General features: G+C 45.5%; 1 long non-coding RNA gene across 3 annotated transcripts in view; it reads left to right on the plus strand.

Annotated features, from left to right (window-relative positions):
* LOC309811679 overlaps positions 1-20,557 on the plus strand; it is a 127,516-nt gene that overhangs the window by 70,339 nt on the left and 36,620 nt on the right. The window contains exon 5 of one of the 3 annotated variants that reach the window (XR_014295228.1): positions 9,006-9,535. The exons of the other annotated variants lie outside the window; for them this stretch is intronic. This is a non-coding gene — a long non-coding RNA (uncharacterized lncRNA). Of the gene's footprint in view, positions 1-9,005; positions 9,536-20,557 lie in introns of those variants that run through there. 3 annotated transcript variants of the gene reach the window in all.

The following is a 20,557-nucleotide window of genomic DNA, read 5'->3' on the forward strand; positions in this document are numbered from 1 at the left end:
CTTTACTGCTAGGGTGACTTCTGCAGTGGGAAGCCCAAGGGACATTTTTAGGGAAACTGCCTCTTGGGAAGTTTTTTTTTTTTTTTTTTTTTTTAATATGCTTGAACTTGTAGATAAGTAAACACTCAGAGCAACTCAGAAAGTGGTCATGGAATAGGGGGCCTACTGTGAGACCTGAGGGCTGTCTTGCTATGTAGGGGGAGCAAAGAGCTGTCGGGTCCTACAGAAGCCAGCACTGAGAAGATCCCTTAATGCTGCATTGTGAGAGAAGCCCTGGGGTGAGAACCGGGGGACCTGGGACCCTGCGTGTGCTGAGTCACTGTAGGCTCTCAGGCACATCACTGAACCTCTCTGGGTCTTATATTCTCCTTCGTGAAAAGTGATGCTGTCAAAAAAGATGATTCCTAAATCCCTTCAGCTCTTAAATTCTGTTTCTAACGTGTGTTTATATTAAACACTTCTCGCCTAACAGTAGAAGATCTCAGATCCAGGTCTGAATCTTAGTAAGTAAAAGTTAAGGATTTCTCAAGGAGTCTTTATGTAATGAGGCAAATTTTAGGAAAAATTACCCCCATCTGTTACCTCTGCTAGTGGAGACAGGGCAGACATACAACAAACAAGATACAGAAGTGAGATTAAAGGCAAACTTCAGAGCATACTTACAAACTCATTTGTGCTCACTTGTACATGAATTCAGCCACTTCCAAAGTCACTGCTCCAGGAATCCTAGAGCTAGGATGGATGGGAAAGGGAAACTTCTGGGGGGGTCTTTGGAGAGAGTTACCAGTTCAGGGACGGATAAGGGGCCCAGTTGGCCAAAGGGATCGTTAAGAATGAGGTTGGGTGACTCTGGCACTTTCCAACAGAACATTTCCATCTTCACTGCTTGGCAAAACAGCCATTAGTCACATGGAGGAATTGAGCACATGAAATGTGGCTAGTGTGACAGAATCTGAATTTTAAATTTTATTTAATTTCCGTATGTTTATGTTTAAATAGCCAGTAGCTACCATATTGGACAGTGAAGTTCTAAACCAAAATTCGTATATTCAAAGCATTGCTGAGCAGTGGCCACCACATATTAAAGATTCCCACCATGGGTGTGCATCTCTTGATGGATGTTTAGTAGGCAAAGGCTGATGTGACATAAATAGGAGCTCAGGGCGCACAGCTCTCACGGGAATGCCCCACGAGGCCCAGGGATGCTCTTGGTACTGTAAGTAAAATCCCCGTGTTCTTTTGCATTCAGAGTAGGGGGATTTTAACTGTGACTCACAGTTCACTGAATGATTAGTAACAGGGCCTCCTCGTGTTGGTATGAAACACCTCTCACCTCTGTGATTAAAAGGTGCCTGGCACTCTCTTGGGGCTTAAGGGAGAATAATAGCTGATGTCTTCTTAGTAGTAGGAGAGAGAGACTGCAAACTTTTCAAAGCAAGGGAACCGTTTCTTAGATGAAATCTTGTACAGATATTACCATAAAGCAGGTTAAAGTGAGGCTGCTGGGACCCTGGAGTCACATCACTCCCGTCTCACCTGTCCCACCCTCTATTTCTCAAGTTATCCCTTAAGGTACCTCCTGGGATCCCCTCGAATTCTGAGCGGGTAGCGTGGCTCGTAAGCGTCTAAGGGCCTTTGGGTGTGTCGGGGCTGGGTGATCACAAGTCACACAAAATTGTGTGGAGTTTTTCAAGTCTTGAAATGACATATTAGGGGAAAAAAAAGAACAGGAAGAAGAACATTTTAAAAGCACAGTCAAAATTATGGCCGTTTACCCCAGCAGCATGTCGATGCTGGTCCACAGAGCCTCTTTGCTGACAGAGTGTCCCCAGACAGTGAAGTCTGAGTGGCACCAGGACTTGGGCTTGGGTGTGGGAAGGATGGAGGCCAGCAGGTGCCGCTAAATCTGATCATGGACGTAAAGCAAACTACCTGCCCGGCACGGAGTAAGAAGAACTCCATAATGGAGCTAACGATAATTTTCACTTGAGGATCACCGGCCTGAGCCTGGCTGTTTAACTCTCCTGAGTGCTTCCCCTGTTTTCATCTCAGCCCAGAGCCTCGAGTCTGAGCCTAGAAAATTCTGCCCGAGATGAGTTCTAAAGGTCCTTAAAGACGCTGGTCTACGAAGGTCTGGTCCTCGGAGGAAGCAGTTTGGGTTAAGTGGGATACAGCGTGCGGACCTTCACGGGACATTCGTGGTGGCAGGGTGGGGGAATAGCACCAAAAGTTCGGATTTGGTTGCTCAACCAAGAGAAGCAGGAGGGGAAGAGGAAGCGCAGGAGGGGAAGTCAGAGGGCGGGGCTGGCTGCTGCTCGGGCTCTGAGTGTGAAATAAAGAAACCGTCTCGGTGGGATTTTGTCAGAGACCCTTAATGCCGCGAACTGTGGAAAATACAAACGGGATTATCCTGTGCATTTATAACGCCCTCCTCCCCTCTGCTCACCTCTGGATACCTTCGCAGAGGGGAGCGGGGTGGGGGGCCTTCAAAGGAGCCAACTCCAGCGTCCCTTCTGTTTTCCTGGTGAGCAGCCCTACTGAAAAGGCTTTGTGCTCAACGCTCTCAGTTGCTCTCCTGACAGCCAGTTCCTCCCCCGCTGTTCTCGCAGCATCTAGAGTGCGCACAGCAGTATTTACTTCACCATCTTGTGTACAACTAGTCTGGAAACCCTTCGAGAACAGGACCGTGGCTTCTGCTTCTGAAGCTCCCAGAGCAGTCAGCCCGAGTGGGTGCACCCAGGGCAGTGATCCCGGGCTTCTGACGGGTCATTCTGCAGAGTGTGGTGCTGGTTCCCAAAGCAAGTCAGAGGCCCAAAGAGACTCTTGCTGGAAACACTGGGTAACTCAGACCCGAGAGAGGGTTGCAGAGCTAGAAGCCCAGTTTCCTACTCACACGTCAGAATGTGGCCTTAGGTGAGTCATTTCCTATCTGTTATCTTGGTTTTACTCATCTGCAAAATGGGGAGAACAGTTTTATAAAGGAACATGTATTCATTTTTTTCTTGATTAAAAAAGTAATATATGTTCATTACAGAAAATGTAGCATACACAGAAGGATAAGCAATAAAATAAAAATCACCCAAAGATAAACTGTTAACATTTTGGTTTATTGCTTTTCAATCTTTTCCGTGTGTGTGTGTGTGTGTGTTTTCCGAGAACTAGCTCTGTAATTTGCAGGTCCCAGTGCAAAATGAAAATGTGGAGCCCCTTGTTAAAACATTATTACACATTTTAAGATGATGGCAGCACAGCATTACACCACTTTTGGAGCCCTGCCAAGTGCCAGGCCCCGTGTGGCCGCAGTCATATGCCTGGGAGGCTGGCTCTTTCTAGTCCCTCCTCAGAATAATTTGAAGATCATTTATTGGTGCTTTCTATGTGTCAAGTATTTCACTTAAATTAGTTCTAATTTAAGTCAACTTTCCTGAAACAAATGTTCTTCTTTCCCCACCCTCTCCATTTTGCAGATAAGACAATAGGGGAGCAGAGAGTTTATACAGGTAGTAAGCAGCGGAGACCATATTCACACCTTAGTTTTTCTGACTGCAGGTCCATGCTTTCTCCAGCTATGACACACTGCCTCTCATACTAACTTATAAATCAGTAAAAAAAAAAGTTTCATAAAATTGAGATTATACTATAGGTAAAACCTTGCATTCTTTCCATTTTATACCATGAGTACTTTTTTCCTAACATGCCTTAGTCAGTTCGGGCTGCTATAAGAAAATACCACAGACTGGGTAGCTTATGAACAACAGAAATTTATTGCTCCCTGTTCTGCAGGCTGGAGGTCCGAGATCAGGCTGCCAGCGTGGCTGGGTGAGGGCCGTCTTCCAGGCTACAGACCTCTCTTTGTAACCTCACGTGGTAGAAGGGGCCAGGGGCCTTTGTGCTTTTATAAGAGCACTAATCCCATTCAGAAGGGCTCCATCCTTGTGAACTAATCACCTTCCAAGGCCCTGCTTAGTAACATTACCTTTGGGGGTTAGGATTTCAACATGTGAATTTGGTAGGGGGCAAAGACATTCAGACCATACACTATGTCATTAAATACAGGAGAAAATTAGGAGTGGCTATTTGTGACAAATAGTGAAGTTCCAGATACACAACACTGAGAATAATTCCACTGCAAGATGATATTAAATACAAAGCATGAATGATCCAAAGCAGGAATATGTAGCCAGTGGAGACTGAACCTACATCCCCCATCTGATAAGTAGACCATAAACATCTCACTCTCCCTGCTCAGGATGCCCTCCATATTAAGGAAGATATCTTTGCATATCCTCAATAACCAAGAAGATGTTTGTCAAATTTTACTTTCTACAATTTGCCAAAGGAAATCAATAGGGTTTGTTTTCCAACCACACCTAAAATTATTATATTGAATATAATTTCAGCCTTCCCCTTGGAGACACACCTACACACGCACGCACGCATGCTCAAATATCCCTGTAGGAGGTGTGCACTTACCTTCTCCCCCTTGGCAATCACTGAGCTACATGTAAAAAACCCGTTCTGAAACTAATACTAAAAACCTTACCATACACCATTCCAGACTCTGGGCAACGTAATCTCTCTAAGTCTCAGTAGCCACATCTGTAACATGGAGCCCATAAGAGCTCCTCCAACAGTGTAATGAGGAAAGGTCCTAATAGGTAGGCCTTTCCCAAAGCTAGGGATTTCTAAGCCAAGAGCCAAGCTTAAGTCACTGCAAATTAGAATTTCTTTGGAGGCCTTAGTTTCTCAGTGAAAACTGCCATCATATTTGTGGTCCCAGGGATCAGGAACTGGGGGCTGGGGGGTGGGTCGGGCCTGAAGGCCTCCTCCTATACGTCACACATGCCACGATTTTTTTTTTTTTTCTGGTGAACTGTGGTTTAAAGGAAGACAGTGTACAATTAACCTTTTAGGGGAAAGAAAGATTACGAAATGCAGCCTTAGGGGTGCGTGAGGGAAAGAACACATGTGTCATGGCAGTTGTCACTCCCTGGAGTCAACCGAGTCTTGGGGAGCTGAAGCAGCTGAGTCAGGGACACCAGCCTGAGGCCAGTTTCTTTGATAACAATATCCGGTGATGTCATCCCCTCCCCCCACCCCGAAGGTGAAGGGCACTGGGGTAGACCTAGATGACGTGGAACCCTTTGCTGGCAAGCACTCTTAACCCGATGTTGTACAAGGAGATCTAATGAGGAATAGCGTCATTAGACTTTAGATAGACACGGTGCGTGTACAACGTGTTCTTCCCCCAAGTCGCCGTGTCCTGAGTGTGCCCCCCGGAAGATGGCCCCAGATCAGTCACAGAAGAAGGCGGGGACAGGCATGGATTGGTCCCCGTGTTGTGTGCACTGCTCTCTGTCGTGGGCAGCGTTCCCGCCCTGCCCCCGGCTTGGAGCTGTTTTTCTCTCCGCTGTTTGCAAAAGCACTGGCACCCTTTTCTCACTAGTAATAACTCACCTGAGTTATAAAAGGGGACTTCAGCGTTTACCAAGTGCTTTCACAGACGTTGTTGCCTGTGGGGCTCATGACAGCCCTGGGCATGACCTGCATTTCACAGGCGAGGTTGAGTGACCTACCCACGGGCAGTCAGAGCCCCGGCTCACACTTTTTGTGCACCAGATCTCCTGGCCTTCTTTCCCCGTACCTGCTGCCTTGCTAGCCAGGCGTGAAAACCTCTTCCAGGACCCCCTTGAACTTTGCCTCCTCCCTCCATTCTGGTCCTCCCCCTCCATCACAGCACCTTAAGTCACAGCATTTGGGCCACTTCCTCCCCCATCCTGGGTGAGCCTGCAGGTTTCTAGCACTTTCACATTGACTTTGAAAAACTTACAAACGGGAAAGGCCCTCATGCTTTTCTTTGATTTCTCCCTCCACTTGAAGTAAACGCCTAATTGAGAAACTGAGAATCCTTGTAATCGCAGTGGGTTACATTTTGGTTTTGTTTCTCGTTATGATTTCTGAATTATTAATATAGTATAAGTCTATTATAGGATGTTTGGGAACTAGAGAAAAAGAAAAAAATACCATAAAAACGTCATGATCCTAATACACTGCTGCACAGAGTCAACTTTAATAATGACGAGGTTTTAGGAAAAATTTGAATCTCCGCTTACTGCTATACTCACCACAGTAATTTTGCCCTTAGAATGTCTTTTAAGCTAATGTTCTCTTTTCAAGACACTATCGACAGTGCATGAGCACAGGGCACCATTGACTGCTCTGCCTTGGTCTGTTAGAGAGTAACCACAAATCCAGTTTCATTTAAAGGACCGGTCAGCTTATTTTAAACAGTTCTTTTGCCCACGAGGTCAGAGAAGTCCTCTGTGAAGAGGGCATTTGGACTGGCTGATCTTCAGGTAACAGTAACTGTGTGTAACAAACACAGCCGTGTCTAGATCTGGCCATTCCAAAGTTCTTTGTAATTTAGGCAAATCCAGAATATGTCCTCTGTTCAGGGAAGAGGTTACTTAGGGATAGAAGGAATATATAAAATGCATCTGTATATTTAGTAGAACTCTTTGTAGCTTGGTTTAAAATGTCCTTGGTTTGGGTGTATATATGTATCTGTATCAAGTCATGATATGGATACATAAAATGTTAGAGATTAAAATGACTTAAAAAAAAAGAAAAAGAGGAACTTCCCTGGTGGTGCAGTGGTTAAGAATCCGCCTGCCAATTCAGGTGACATGGGTTCGATCTGTGGTCCAGGAAGATCCCACATGCTGCAGAGCAGCTAAGCCTGTGTGCCACAGCTACCGAGCCTGTGCACACCACAACTACTGAGCCTGTGTGCTGCAACTAGTGAAACCCGTGTGCCTAGAGCCCGTGCTCCGCAGCAAGAGAAGCCAGTTCAATGAGAAGCCCGTGCACCACAACGAAGAGTAGCCCCCGCTCGCCGCAACTAGAGAAAGCCCACGCACAGCAACGATAACCCAACACAGCCCAAAAAAAAAGTAATGACTTTAGTGGCGTGTGATGTGTGGGTGGAGGAGGTACCAGAATCGCCTGGAGATGGCCACATAGTAACAGATGAACCATTAGATTCAAAATGTATAACAACTACTACAAATCCACAGGAAAAACATAACCCAGAAGAGAAATGGGCAAGGAATTTGAACAGTGTTGCACAGAAAAAGAAATGCAACTGCTAACTATGAAAAAATGCTCATTTCACTGGTAATCAGGGGCACATGACCTAAAACAATGAGATGCTATTTCCCACTCATGGGATTGGCCACAAGTAGAATATCTGACAATAGCAAGTGTTGACATATGATCCAGCATCCCACTCCTGGGTATATACCCAGACAAAACTAGGTATGTGCACCCCTATGTACATAGCGGCACTATTTACAATAGCCAAGACAAACAACCTAAATGTCCATTGACAAATAAGTGGATAAAGAAGATGAGGTATATATATACAATGGAATATTACTCAGCCATAAAAAAGAATGAAATAATGCCATTTGAAGCAACATGGATAGACCTAGAGATTATCATACTAAGTGAGGTAAGTCAGAAAGAGAAAGACAAATACCATGTGATACCACGTATATGTGGAATCTATAATACAACACAAATGAACTTACCTACGAAGGAGAAACAGACTCACAGACTTAGAGAACAGACTTGTGGTTACCAAGTGGGAGGGAGATGGGGGAGGGAAAGTTTGGGGGTTTGGGATTAGCAGATGCAAACTATTATATATAGGATGGATAAACAACAAGGTCCTACTGTATAACACAGGGAACTATGGTCAGTATCCTGTGATAAACCATAATGGAAAAGAATATGCAATAGAATATGTATACGTATAACTGAGTCACTTTGCTGTACAGAAGAAATTAACACAACATTGTAAATCAGCTATACTTCAGTAAAATTTTTTATTAATTAAAATAACAAGTGTTGGTAAAGGTGTCAGAAAAAGAGAACTCATTCACATCTGATGGGAATTACAATTTTTGGAGAACAATCTGGCAATACATAGAAAAGTTGAAAATGTCCATATTTTAAAACCTTGCCATCTACTTCTATGTTATACTCTCAGCAAATTCTCATATGGGTTCTTCATGACCCAGGGAACACAGTTACTTGAGTGACTACTTTCTCAGCTCTCCCAAGGATTGTGCAGACTGGTATTATTCTAGGTGCTTAGGAGGGAAGTTAATTCATTACATACAGTGGTTGCATTTTGACATTTGTCTTGTTAAACCCAGCTGAGAAAGACTGCCAGGGGATACTCCCAAACATATTTACAGTACACACTACCAGTAATTATAAAAAGTTAGAAACAGTTTGTTCATCTGTAGGGGATGGATAAATAAGTCACAGTCTATTGATGGTATGGAATTTTATGCAGCAGATTAAATAAATGAGCCAGATCGATATGACTCAGCATAAATAAATCCTGAAAACAAAATGTTCATTGAAAAAATTGTAGGATAACATAAAAGTGTGATATCATTAACAAATGTTTTGTGAAACACACAAATTGATGGTATATATTATTTATAAATGCTTCTTTGCAGTAAAAATATAAAATAGGGTCTAGATATGCACCTAGTTCATGGTAGTGGCTGGCTCTGAACAGAAAGGAAACTATCTGGGGAGAGAAGCACAGGGGACATCGTCGGGTCTCTTCATGAATATTCTGGCTTTCCTCAAAGGCTCTGTAGGACTGTACTTCCTCACATTCTCAGCAGGTAGGAATGGCCCTATGACTTACCTTAGCCAGAAGAATGTGAGTAGAGGTGTTACTTCTGTGTGGAAGGTGTAAGAAGCACGGGGAACTATATTCAATTTACTGTGATAAACCATAATGGAAAAGAATATTTAAAAATATATGTATATATATATATATGTATAACTGAATCACTTTGCCATACAGCAGAAACTAACACAACATTGTAAATCAACTATACTTCAATTTAAAAAATGTAAAAAAAAAAATAAAAAGAACCACATGCACAATTTACTGTGCCTTTTTCCTTTTGCTGTAGTGACTAGCGATGTTTCAGGCTACTTCTTCAGCCTGGGTCCTGGACTGAGGACAGCGCACAACAAAGTCCCCAAATGCCCCACAGTGAACATGAAGCGTGATCGAGAAACAGACCTTTGCTGTTTTCAGCCCCTAAGATGATGGAACTCTGTCTGTTACTGCAGTAGAGCCTAGCCCATCCTAACTGATACAGGGACTTCATCTTTATCTGTAATGTTTTATTCCTTCTTTTTACTTTCAAGGTCTAAAGAACATACGACTAAATGTTAACAGTTGTTCATTTTAAGTGGAGAGTACGTGAGTGTTATGTTACCCTCATTACTGTTAAGTCATCTGGAATGACTTTTCACAAAGCATTTGATATGCAGGTGGTAGGGAAAATGTAAAAAACGTGTATTTTGAATAAACTCGCAGATGAATTTGATAGGTTTTCCTACCTCTTCTCTGATCTAAAAGGCAATTCCTTCATTTTATAGGAGAGGAAACTGAGGCCTAGAAATAGTAAGTATCTTGCTCTTCATCAGAGACCAGTCTGATGCCATAGCTTGTTTACAGGAAACAAGCTTAGATTGAAAATTTCTGCATTTATTATAAAGCCACTGTCCAGGACATTGTCCATTATATTGCACAGTGGCCCCTAAAATAAGGTCTTAGGTGAAAAAAATTTTTTAAAGAATTTAGTTCCAGGAAAATCTTTTTGGATAATTGGATAATTGGATAATATCTTTGTGGATAAGTGGTAGGCATCCACCTTTCTTTATAACATGTTTCCCTTTTTGTTGCGGTTGCCAGAAAGCTCAGAGACAAATGTATCCTCAGTGTGTATGGTGGGCTTTCTGCTTTGCTTCCTCTTACTTTCAACAATCCTGATATTTATGGTGTGCATGTCCTTTTTCAAGCTGTCTCAAACCTCTTCAGAAAACAAAAGTGCATAGAGCATGAATCCTCTGTCACATGACCTCCTCTTCAGGCTCTGTCTGTTGACTGTGCTCCATTTCTCCTGCAGCGAGGGAGCCCCACCTTCGGGGTGGGGATGCTGCTCATCCATCCTTAGCATGACCACTAAACTAAGGAAGAGCCTGACATAACCAAGGTGACTCTCTACCCGGGATTGGTTCTCATCTTCCTCGTCGGTATAACAAGAGGGCTCCCCTGTGGAGATATATTTTTGGATCCACTTTATATTTCTAAAGCAGATGTTTCCACGACTGTCTCTTCCTTCCCTCCCCACACAGTATTTCATGCTAAACATCCAAATGAGAAACACAGAGTCTGGATAATTCAAAGGGCTCAGTCATATGCCTAACCTGCACATTTAAGCCAAGGAATCACTTCAGTAGTGAAAACCGGCCTTGAGCCAGGAGACAGGATACTTCACTTCTGTTTCTAGGAGTGCTGTGGTCTTTTTTAAAAAAAAATTTAATTTAATTTAATTAATTTTTTGGCTGCATTGGGTCTTCATTGCGCGCAGGCTTTCTCTAGTTGCGGCGAGCGGGGGCTACTCTTCATTGCGGTGCGCAGGCTTCTCATTGCGGTGGCTTCTCTTGTTGCGGAGCACGGGCTCTAGGCGCGCGGGCTTCAGTAGTTGTGGCTCACAGGCTCTAGAGCACAGGCTCAGTAGCTGTGGCACACGGGCTTAGTTGCTCTGCGGCATGTGGGATCTTCCCGGACCACGGCTCGAACCCGTGTCCCCTGCATTGGCAGGCAGATTCTTAACCACTGTGCCACCAGGGAAGTCCCCATTTTAATTTTAAAAAGGACCAAATAAAGAGCTGAAATATTGCACATTAGTAAGTGTGTGACCAAGGCAAGCCGTGGAGGGAATCAGCTCCCCGGGTGTGTAATGACTTGTGATACAGGAATGAGATCTTAGTCTCCAGGGTGGGACCAGAGGGATGCGGGAGTAGAATAACTTCAGACATGGTTATTTTTCAGCATTCCAAGAGCAGCTTGAATTTATAATGGAAAGGAATCAGCTGAGTAGAATTCATACCAGTATCCTCAACTGAGGCCCTGCTTCTAAACTAGTGCTCTGAGGAAAACTATCTTAAGAATTGCTAAGTAGGTAGGGCTGTGGTCACATCTCCAAAAGTAAGTATTCTCTGTCTTCCTGTTGGTGAATCCTAATGCACATTGGCATGTGAAAGGTTGAAGTGCTGCAGAAAAGAAGCCAGTCTTAACTGTGTTTAACCCAGTGATCCCATTTTATTTGAGCCAGAACACTCTTCCTGCTCACTTCTGGAAGACTCGCATGACATTCCACGTCAAATGGGAAGTGGTGCACTAAGGCAGCATCGTGGCCTCTGAACCGGGGGGCCTGGGTGCTTTTGTGCCGCTCTGTCACAGAGTTGCTGATAACCAGACCAGGCCTGTTAGGGTCTTGATTCCCCCACCTGAAAAACGAGGAAGATAACGCTGGTCCTCCCTCAGTAGGGATGAGTTAGACAAGGTCTGTGGGGCTTTGAACCCTCTAGGAACTAGGTTCTATGGAAACAGGGTCATTATCTCAGCCACTGCTGCAGACAGAGCAGTAAGTCACATCATTAGATACCACAGATCTGGACCAAGCAGAGGCTGCATGCTTAGCTTTCTATCCTGGCCACTGAAGGGATTTGTAGAAATTCCATACACTTCAGTAAGCAAACCCATTTCATGCTGGTGCCTGTTTCAAACCTCAGCTGAGAAGAAAGGAAATAAAGAGGAGCGAACAAAGGGAAGGACTGGGGGGTACAGTACCGACATCAACGGTAGTTAACGTCCCCCAGGTACATCCTGTGTGCCAGGCCGTGTGCTGCACAGATGAGATAGGCTATGCGTAATAGCTTTGCACGTGTTAGAAGACATAGAATATGCATTAAAGCCTGCGGTTTCATTCATGAACAGTATAGGTTAGGAGAAACAAACTTGTAAAAATACATATATGTTTAAATAGTAAGCAAATTATAGTACAGGTGGTATGTGGAAATGTCAAAAATCCTGAAAGCAGTGCTAGTGACTAAAGTTGGGGAATCTCGACTCCCCAACAGAGATTAGAGGCAAAAAGCCAAGGCCAGTTGGATTCACTTTAATAAGGCTTTGAGCTTGTTTCTGTCCCCAGCCAAACAAAAGTGTCCTCCAGGTGCTTCAGAGAGAAGTGCGTGAGGGGCAATTAAATCGTGTGAGTGCTGAAGGCTGGCAACAGTTGCTGTTTACCTGGATGGGGGTGGGCCCAAGGGAAACACCTGTGCTTGAGAGCTCTGATTCACAGAAAATCACAGCCTGACCAGCACTACCACCTGGAGAGAGGGAACCAGTCACTGCCTTCCAGTCCTTGGCAAGCCTCTCCCTGACCTCCCGGCCAGGGGCAGCTGCTCCATTCACCTCTCAGCTCTGGGACGAAGGGGAGGGTCTTACTTAAGACTTCCTGGTTGCTGAGAAGCCAGCAGGCCAAAGGGAAAAAAAGGAAGAAAGGGGAGTAGAGAGGGCTTAGTGGATTTATTGGGTTTCCTACAGACCACAAAGAGCTGGGACCAGGAGTGGGAATCAGGACCCAAGATCACTGTCTGTTTCTTTGAGTGTCTTACCTCTGCTTCTCTGAGATTCTGCTTCCTTCTCTCTTTCACAGCTTCATCAGGCATGGCCATCTGGACCCTAGGTTTACATCACTGCACAATCCTAGCCTCCAAAGGACACATACCAGAGTGTTAGATCTCAGTTCTAAACTGCCATTAGAGAGTCGGATTGGCCCAGCTTGAGTCAGGAGTTCCTTGCTGCCAGTACATGGTAGCCAGGGTGTAATAGGCTCTTCTGAAATCCAGCACCTTCACACTAGTTGGTGTCAGGTCCTGTGAGTCCTACTAGACAAGACTTGGGTCAACTTCCATGATATTATGTCCCATATGAGCCCCATCTATCAGGCTCTTTCAGTTCAGCAAGTTGTATTTTGATATTTGGTGTTTCAAATAAAGGAGTGGATCTCCTGCCTCAGTAGCAATGTGTCTTTTATTGTACCAACTCTGGTCTCCTTGAGTTTTGAGGGTGATGGACACTCATTGGGTGATAAAGCTGGAATCATTTGGGATACAAGGAAAAAGAGTTAAGGGGCTGGGCCATCAGTAATGGTTACAGGGTATGCACTGGCACCGTGCAGGGTGCTCTGGGGAGCTGCTGAGTCGTGCTGTTGATTGACATTATGATAATGGTAATGGTGACAAAGGATATTAGAAGATGGGACCTCATGGAAAGACATAATATTGATTGAGAAAAGAAGCACAGATAGAGACTTCCATGCAGTAAAAACAGAAAATCTTGAACGACGGACTCAAAGACTTGAGTTCTGGACATGGCTTTGTTCCTTAACCAGTTTAGGGACCTCAAACAAATGACTTAGCTAGTTGGGGTCCTTATCTATAAACATTGGGATAATCCTGTAAGCCAGAAATGGCTATGGTCCTACGGTCTATAATTCTTTGCTTGAAAGAGAAAGGATCTCGTAGTAAATGGGGTGATCCGAGTCAGGTGAGGATCAGAAAGGTCTGATTTCTCAAAGAAGATGAATTTTCAAGAGACATTTGACAGGTTTGAGGGCAGTCTTTGGTAGAAAGGAGAAAGCAAGGTTTGGAATTATAGGGAAGGCCTGAGATAATGGCTTAGGAGTCGGAAAGAGAGATGTGATGCTAGAGAAGGAGCCCTGGACCCAAATGTGATCTGGGTCAATCACCTCTCTTTTCTGGGTCTCAGCTTCCTCCAGCTCTGTTTTTTAGAGGAGGAAATTGCATGGGGAAGGAGATGGTAATAGGTGTGTCCAGCTGAAGCAGAGTCTGAGTTGAAGCATAAAAAAATTAAGGTGAGGAAGGCTGGTGAGATATCTCGAAAGCTGTATTAAGGAATTCCCCTGGCTCAGAACAGGGTAGTTGGTTTTTACCATTAAATTCCTGTTGGTTTTTACCAGTAAAATTCCAAGACTGCAACCCTCTCTTCCTCACTGTAAATGTCGGTTAGCCTGCTGAATGCCAACTGAGCCTAATGCGGTACCAGTGCTCGGGGGCGAGGAATCAAGACTGTGGCAAACTATTTTATACGCTGGCAGCAGTAGCAGGTCTTCAGGAAGGTAGTGTCACTGCAGGCAGCCAAAGAAGATCGACTGCCATCCTAGGAGGAGCCAAAAAAGGCAATTTCCAACACGCAGAATTACATTCTGTGAACACGGCACCTTGCTGGGCGCTATTTTGATTTTAGTGACCGTGTGTGGCTCAGGGTAAGGGCTGGCAAGTTGCAACCTGGATTCTCCCTCACCTCCATCTGGGGGGTTGGTGGTGGGGGAGGCGTTGGCAGTAGACTGTACTGACCCCCTTTTTTTTTTTTTTTTTGCGGTACGTGGACCTCTCACTGTCGTGGCTCTCCCGTTGCGGAGCACAAGCTCCGGACGTGCAGGCTCAGCGGCCATGGCTCACGGGCCCAGCCGCTCCGCGGCACGTGGGTTCCCGGACCGGGGCACGAACCCGTGTCCCCTGCATCAGCAGGCGGACTCTCAACCACTGCGCCACCAGGGAAGCCCTGACCCATTTTTCAAATAAAGCCCTCAAGGATCCTCGCAAGCCAACTGCAAGGAATTCCTAGTGCCTTCGGCTAAAGGAGAGCAGAATGAGAAGTTGCTGAGCAGAGGCAGAAGACAGGGAAATAGAAGGAACGTAAGGAGTCCAGGGACTGACGTTTTGCCTGTTTATGAAGGTAAGGGAGCTCAGTGAAACAGTCTGAGTTCTCTTTAAAGGACACCAGTGTGTTTTCCCCCCTCTAGCTACACTGAGAGCAGAGTCTCAGCTTTCCTTACAAAGAGAGAGAGAGAGAGAAGCGGGGGGGGGGGGGGGGGGGCGGAATGGAAGGGGAGGGAGAGAGTGATGAACATAGTAATTGTTTTCTCTGAGATAAACCCCAAGCTCTGTTCTATTCTGAAGAAAGGACACTGTCTCTCTGGGGTTTTTTTCATCACCCATCATGTTTCATTCAAGAATGAATAATGAAAGGGAGGGAAATGAAAGAATGCTAACATTTCCTGAGGGCCTCTCATCTACCATTTCTTTTAATCTCTGCATTTTCACAGATGAGGAAACTGTAAGGTCAGAGTATCTCAGTCATTTAAGGTCTCCCCGTTACAAAAGGCAGAAGTGGGATTTGACCCCAATTCTGACTTTGAAGCCCTGGCTCTTTCCACAGGGAAGGACAGCGAAGCAGGCCCACCACAGGCCAATAGCCACCAGGGGGACCAGCTGAGTTGCATGGCTTAGAGCAGTGTTGTCAAACTTGCGGGCACAGCACAATCTCCTGGAGGGCCTTTTAAAACCCAGATTGCTGGATCCATCGCCAGAGATTCTGATCCTGTAGATCTGAGCAGGGCCCTAGAATTTACATTTCTGTTATTTTTTTAAATTGAAGCATAGTTGACTTACAATGTTGTATCAGTTTCAGGTGTACAGCACAGTGACTCAGTTGTGCATATATATATATATATACACACATACATCCTTTTTCATATTCTCTTCCATTATGGCTTATCACAGGATATTGAATACAGTTCCCTGTGCTATAGAATGGGACCTTGTTGTTTACCCATTCTATATGTAATAGTTTGCATCTGCTAGAGAATTTGCATTTCTCACAGTTCCATCCAGGGCCATGCTTTGAGAATCGCTGGCTTCGAGCTAGTACATGGCCAATAACAGAAAACCATCTCCCAATACGTGGTCTCATGACAGTGGAGTTAGGGAACGTGGCACTGTCACTTCTATGCACGAAGGCTAGTGCATCCCAAAGTGTACTTGGAATAGAATTCTCCACGTTCTGAAAGCTGAAGAACCACGTCTTCTTGATTTCTGCTTACATGCAAGATTTCACCCACAAAACATTTGCACTCTCTACTTTGTACAGTTATAGGATTCTGTATTTGTGAATTTGTCTACTTGCTAAAATGTGTTTGTAACCCCAGAGTCAGAGCTGGCAGGGCTTCTGAGGTCGTGCAGACACGCGCAGAGCTGTCCCAGCGCCCGCGTGGCCCCAGCTCTGGTGGGTGGAAGCAATGCTCTCCTTCTTGGTTCTGCTCCTTTTGGAAACAAGTGTCTTATTCACTCTTAAACAAGAGGTCCACGCTGTGCCACATTTTCGCAGTTTTGTGCTTTTTGTTGGTGTTTTTGCTGTAGACAATGGCCTCCGGGCACAGTGCTGAAGTGCTGCCTCGTGGTCTTAAGTGCAGAAGCCTGTGCTGTGCCTCACAGAGAAACTAGTGCTCCCGGTGAGCACAAGTTATGTGCTGTGGGCCCTAAGTTCAGTGGTAATGACTTCAGTCGACGAAAACCTGGCCAGAGACGTGCAGGGCCCTAACCTGCAGCGACTTCAGAGAACATACCTACCCTGGAAAGTGCAAATTCACTACATATCTAAGGAATCCGAGGGATGGCGGTGCAGAAAATCATCATAAACGTTAAGAAAAAAAAGTAGAAAAACTTGAAAATTGACTCAGAGGTTACATAAGGCTTGGCAGATGCCAATATATTTATATAAATTATGCAAAACTACGTTGTTTCTCTAGTTATTGCATATGCAGAATATAGGAAAATATTAGTGCCAACGGCTCTTGTGACTTCTCAGCCTCCTCCTACTGTTCCCTTGCAGGTGATCTTTTGTGTGTAACGAGTGGTCTGAGGTCCCCATCTCCATGACTCTGTCTTTGGAGAGCTGTCAGAACCGGCTGTACTGAGGCGGGGCTTCTCACATTCCGCAGCTGGGCCTCCGAGGCGAGGCGGAGGGGCAGGGGCCTCACAGCTGCTGTTTATCCCACTCGTGTTGCAGCCCGAGAACAATGCGTCCTGCTGACTGAGGGAGGAGAGTACTGCTCCGTTGTTGGCGCGGTGGCTAAAGGGGGGCTCTGAGCGTGGGCATCTCTGCATGCTCTCTCCCTTCGTCCGCAGTTTTCTCAGGAGCTTAGCCGCTTTTCTAAGATGTGCTGTTATGCTGGGAAGTCGGGGGGAAATCCAGTATCCAATACAAGGCCGAACACACACACACCACAACTCAGACCACACTTAGCCCAGAGGAGGCCCTTCTCGCAGGTTTGGGTGGGCTTAGCTCTGCAGACTCCTACGATCCTGAGCGAAGCAGGAGTAAGACGTCTAGGGGGAGAGGTCCAACTCACGTGCACGCGATGGTGCAGGACTCCATTCAAGTCAGAAAAGTTAAAGATCATTTGTCAGTCAAGTGTATGAAGGCGCTCTCATTCTTTTTTCTTTTGTTTTGCTTTATGTTCTAGCTTGAAATGTTTTGACTTTTATACACATTGTGTATCGGTCTTCTTGTCTCATCTTCTCCTTAACCTGCTTCATGGCAGCATCCAAGTCCTACTACATTTGTGCTTGTAGTAGATGTGCCTACAGGGGCAGTTCCTAGGCATGGGTCACTAGGGGTTGGGTCTTGAGGAGGAGGAGGAGGATGAAAAGTAGTGGGGTGACTGGAAAGAGGAAAGGGAGTGGGAGTCACAATTGTGCTACAAGTAAGATCCTTCAAATATTCAGAGAACCAATTCCCTGTCGTGTTTTTGTTTTCAAATTGGTTAATTTGTTGCCCTTTGATTTTCAGGTTCACTTGGACAGTCTTTTCCCAGCCATTTTTTTTTTTTTTTTTTTTTTGGTGGTACGCGGGCCTCTCACTGTTGTGGCCTCTCCCATTGCAGAGCACAGGCTCCAGACGCACAGGCTCAGCGGCCATGGCTTACGGGCCCAGCCGCTCCGTGGCATGTGGGATCTTCCCGGACCGGGGCACGAACCCGTGTCCCCTACATCGGCAGGCGGACTCTCAACCACTGCGCCACCAGGGAAGACCTCCCAGCCATTTTTATTATTTTCTCTGTGTGTCTCATTTCTCACTAGTGCTGTGCTGCCTTGTTCATTTTTTAAAAATTAATTAATTAATTTTTGGCTGCGTTGGGTCTTCGTTGCTGTGTGCGAGCTTTCTCTCGTGGTGGTGAGCAGGGGCTACTCTTCATTGCAGTGCGCGGGCTTCTCATTGTGGTGGCCTCTCGTTGCAGAGCACGGGCTCTAGGCGCATGGGCTTCGGTAGCTGTGGCACGTACGCTTTAGTAGTTGTGGCTGGCGGGCTCTAGAGCGCAGGCTCAGTAGTTGTGGCTCTCGGGCTTAGTTGCTCCACGGCATGTGGGATCTTCCCGGACCACAGCTTGAACCCATGTCCCCCGCAGTGGCAGGTGAATTCTTAACCACTGCGCCACCAGGGAAGTCCCTGCCTCGTTCATTTTCATTGCTCATTTTGCACCTAGCTCTCTGAATCCTCACCTTCCTTCCAGTTTACCGCGGATTCTGTAGGTTCTAAAGCCCCTATCTTCTTTCAGAGCCTTCATGAAACTCCGTATATCTGTGAAAACAGTTACACATACGGTGCTCGCTATGGGTGTGACACGATGGCAAGCGCTTACATGAGACAGATTCTAGTATGACCCCTCGTCACAGGAGGACACTGAAGCACAGGGAGGTTCATAACCTGACCACGGTCACCCAGCTGGGAAGGACAGAGCGGAGGATTCCCACCCGGGTGGTCTGTGCTCTTCACCACCACACACAGACCCTCCTACTCACAGCGAATGACCTGCTTTGTGCTAACACGGCCACATTTTCAAAAATGTACTTTTATTGAAGTAGAGTTGATTTACAATGTTGCGTTAATTTCTTCTGCACAGCAAAGTGATTCAGTTATACATATACATATTCATCCTTTTTCATATTCTTTTCCATTATGGTTTATCACAGGATATTGAACATAGTTCCCTGTGCTGTACAGTAAGACCTTGTTTTTTATCCATCCTGTGTATAATAGTTTTCATCTGCTCATCCCAAACTCCCAATCCTTCCCTCCCCCACCCCCTTCACTCCCTGCTTGGCAAGCACAGGTCTGTTCTCTATGTCTGTGGGTCTGTTTTATAGATAAGTTCATTTGTGTCATAGTTTAGATTCCACATATAAGTGATATCATATGGTAGCATGGCCGCATTCCCGCTGGTGCCCGTGGACCATGACCTTCTATACTTCTGAAGCTTTCCTCAGTAGTCTTTCCCAGAAACTACTGTGGTGGACATGGTGATCTGCTGCCGACTCCCCTTCAGGGATGGACGTGTGGCCCCAGCTGCTGGAATGTGGCTGACAGCTGCTGGCTCCAGAACCCGCCTCAGCTGCAAAGGGTTCCCTAGCTCAACGTTGTGTCCTTTCCAAGGCAGCCCATATTCAGTGACCAAGGAGGGTATAAAGGCTCCGCTGTTTCGGCCCGACATGGAATTTACATGATGAGCCATTTTGGAGCCTGAGCTCCCTGTGGGGCTGGGTGAGGCTGCCGTCACACCTGCCATCACGCCTGCGTGGCAGCTCCGCTCCTCCTTCTACTCACCCCTCCTTCCTCCTCTGCTGTGGATCCCAAAGGCACTCTCCAACAGACTGAGGCTGTTACCAGAGGCCTCGGGTACTCTGAGAACTGTACCATCTTCACTCTGTAGGCTAAAATGAAAGGCAAGAGACGGGTCTAAGGAAAAGCCAAGGACAAAGAAAATATTGATGATGAATTTTAAAGATGCCAAAGATATCATCTTGCATTACTTTAATCCAGTCTCCTCCATTGATCATTTCTGGGTGACTTTGTTATCCTCTAAAACTTTTATGTAACAGTATAGCAGTTCCTAAAAAAAATTAAAAATAGAATTACCATATGATCCGGCAATCCTGCTGCTGGGTATATACCCAAAAGCAATGAAAAGTATTTGTACAGCCATGTTCATAGCAGCATTGTTCATGACAGCCAAAAGGTGGAAACAACCCAAAATCCATCAACGGATGAATAGATAAGCAAAATGTGGTGTATATGCACAATGGAGATTCTTACACATGCTACACCATGGATGAACCTTGAAAGTGTTATGCTAAATGAAATAAGCCAGACACCAAAAGACAAATATTGCACGATTCCACTTATATGAGGTACAGACTAGTCAGATTCACAGAGACTGAAAGTAGAGTGGTGGTACCAGGGGCTGGGTGGAGGAGGGGGAAGGGGAGTTTCTGTTTAATTGGGACAGAGTTTCAGTTTTACAAGACGAAAAGGGTTCTGGGGGTTGGTTGCACAACAGTGTGAATATACGCAACACTACTGAACTGCACACTTAAAAATGCTTAAGATGGTAAATTTTATGTTTGGTGTCTTTTACCACAATTAAAAAAAAAACTTTCATGTGGCAAAATGTCAAAATTAAATTTCATTAAGAGAGCATTTAAGAGAACATTTCTCAGACTTTTCCCCATGTACACAGTTCTCTGAAAATAGTCATAGATCTGATGCTGCCCAGCATAAGCCTTTGAAAGAGAGAGCTAAATCCCCCCACAGGATACAAAAGACAAAGCCTTGAAGAATCACGGAAAAGAGCGAGCAGGAAGTTCTCAGGGGAAATAGTGCCACATGCAGGAATGCCCACCACGGGGCTGGACGTGTGGTGGCTGTGAGGACAGGCACTTCTTATGTCCAACAAAGATAGTC

The sequence above is a fragment of the Mesoplodon mirus genome, assembly GCF_964341445.2.
Source record: "Mesoplodon mirus genome assembly, chromosome: 11".
Lineage (NCBI taxonomy): Eukaryota > Metazoa > Chordata > Mammalia > Artiodactyla > Ziphiidae > Mesoplodon > Mesoplodon mirus.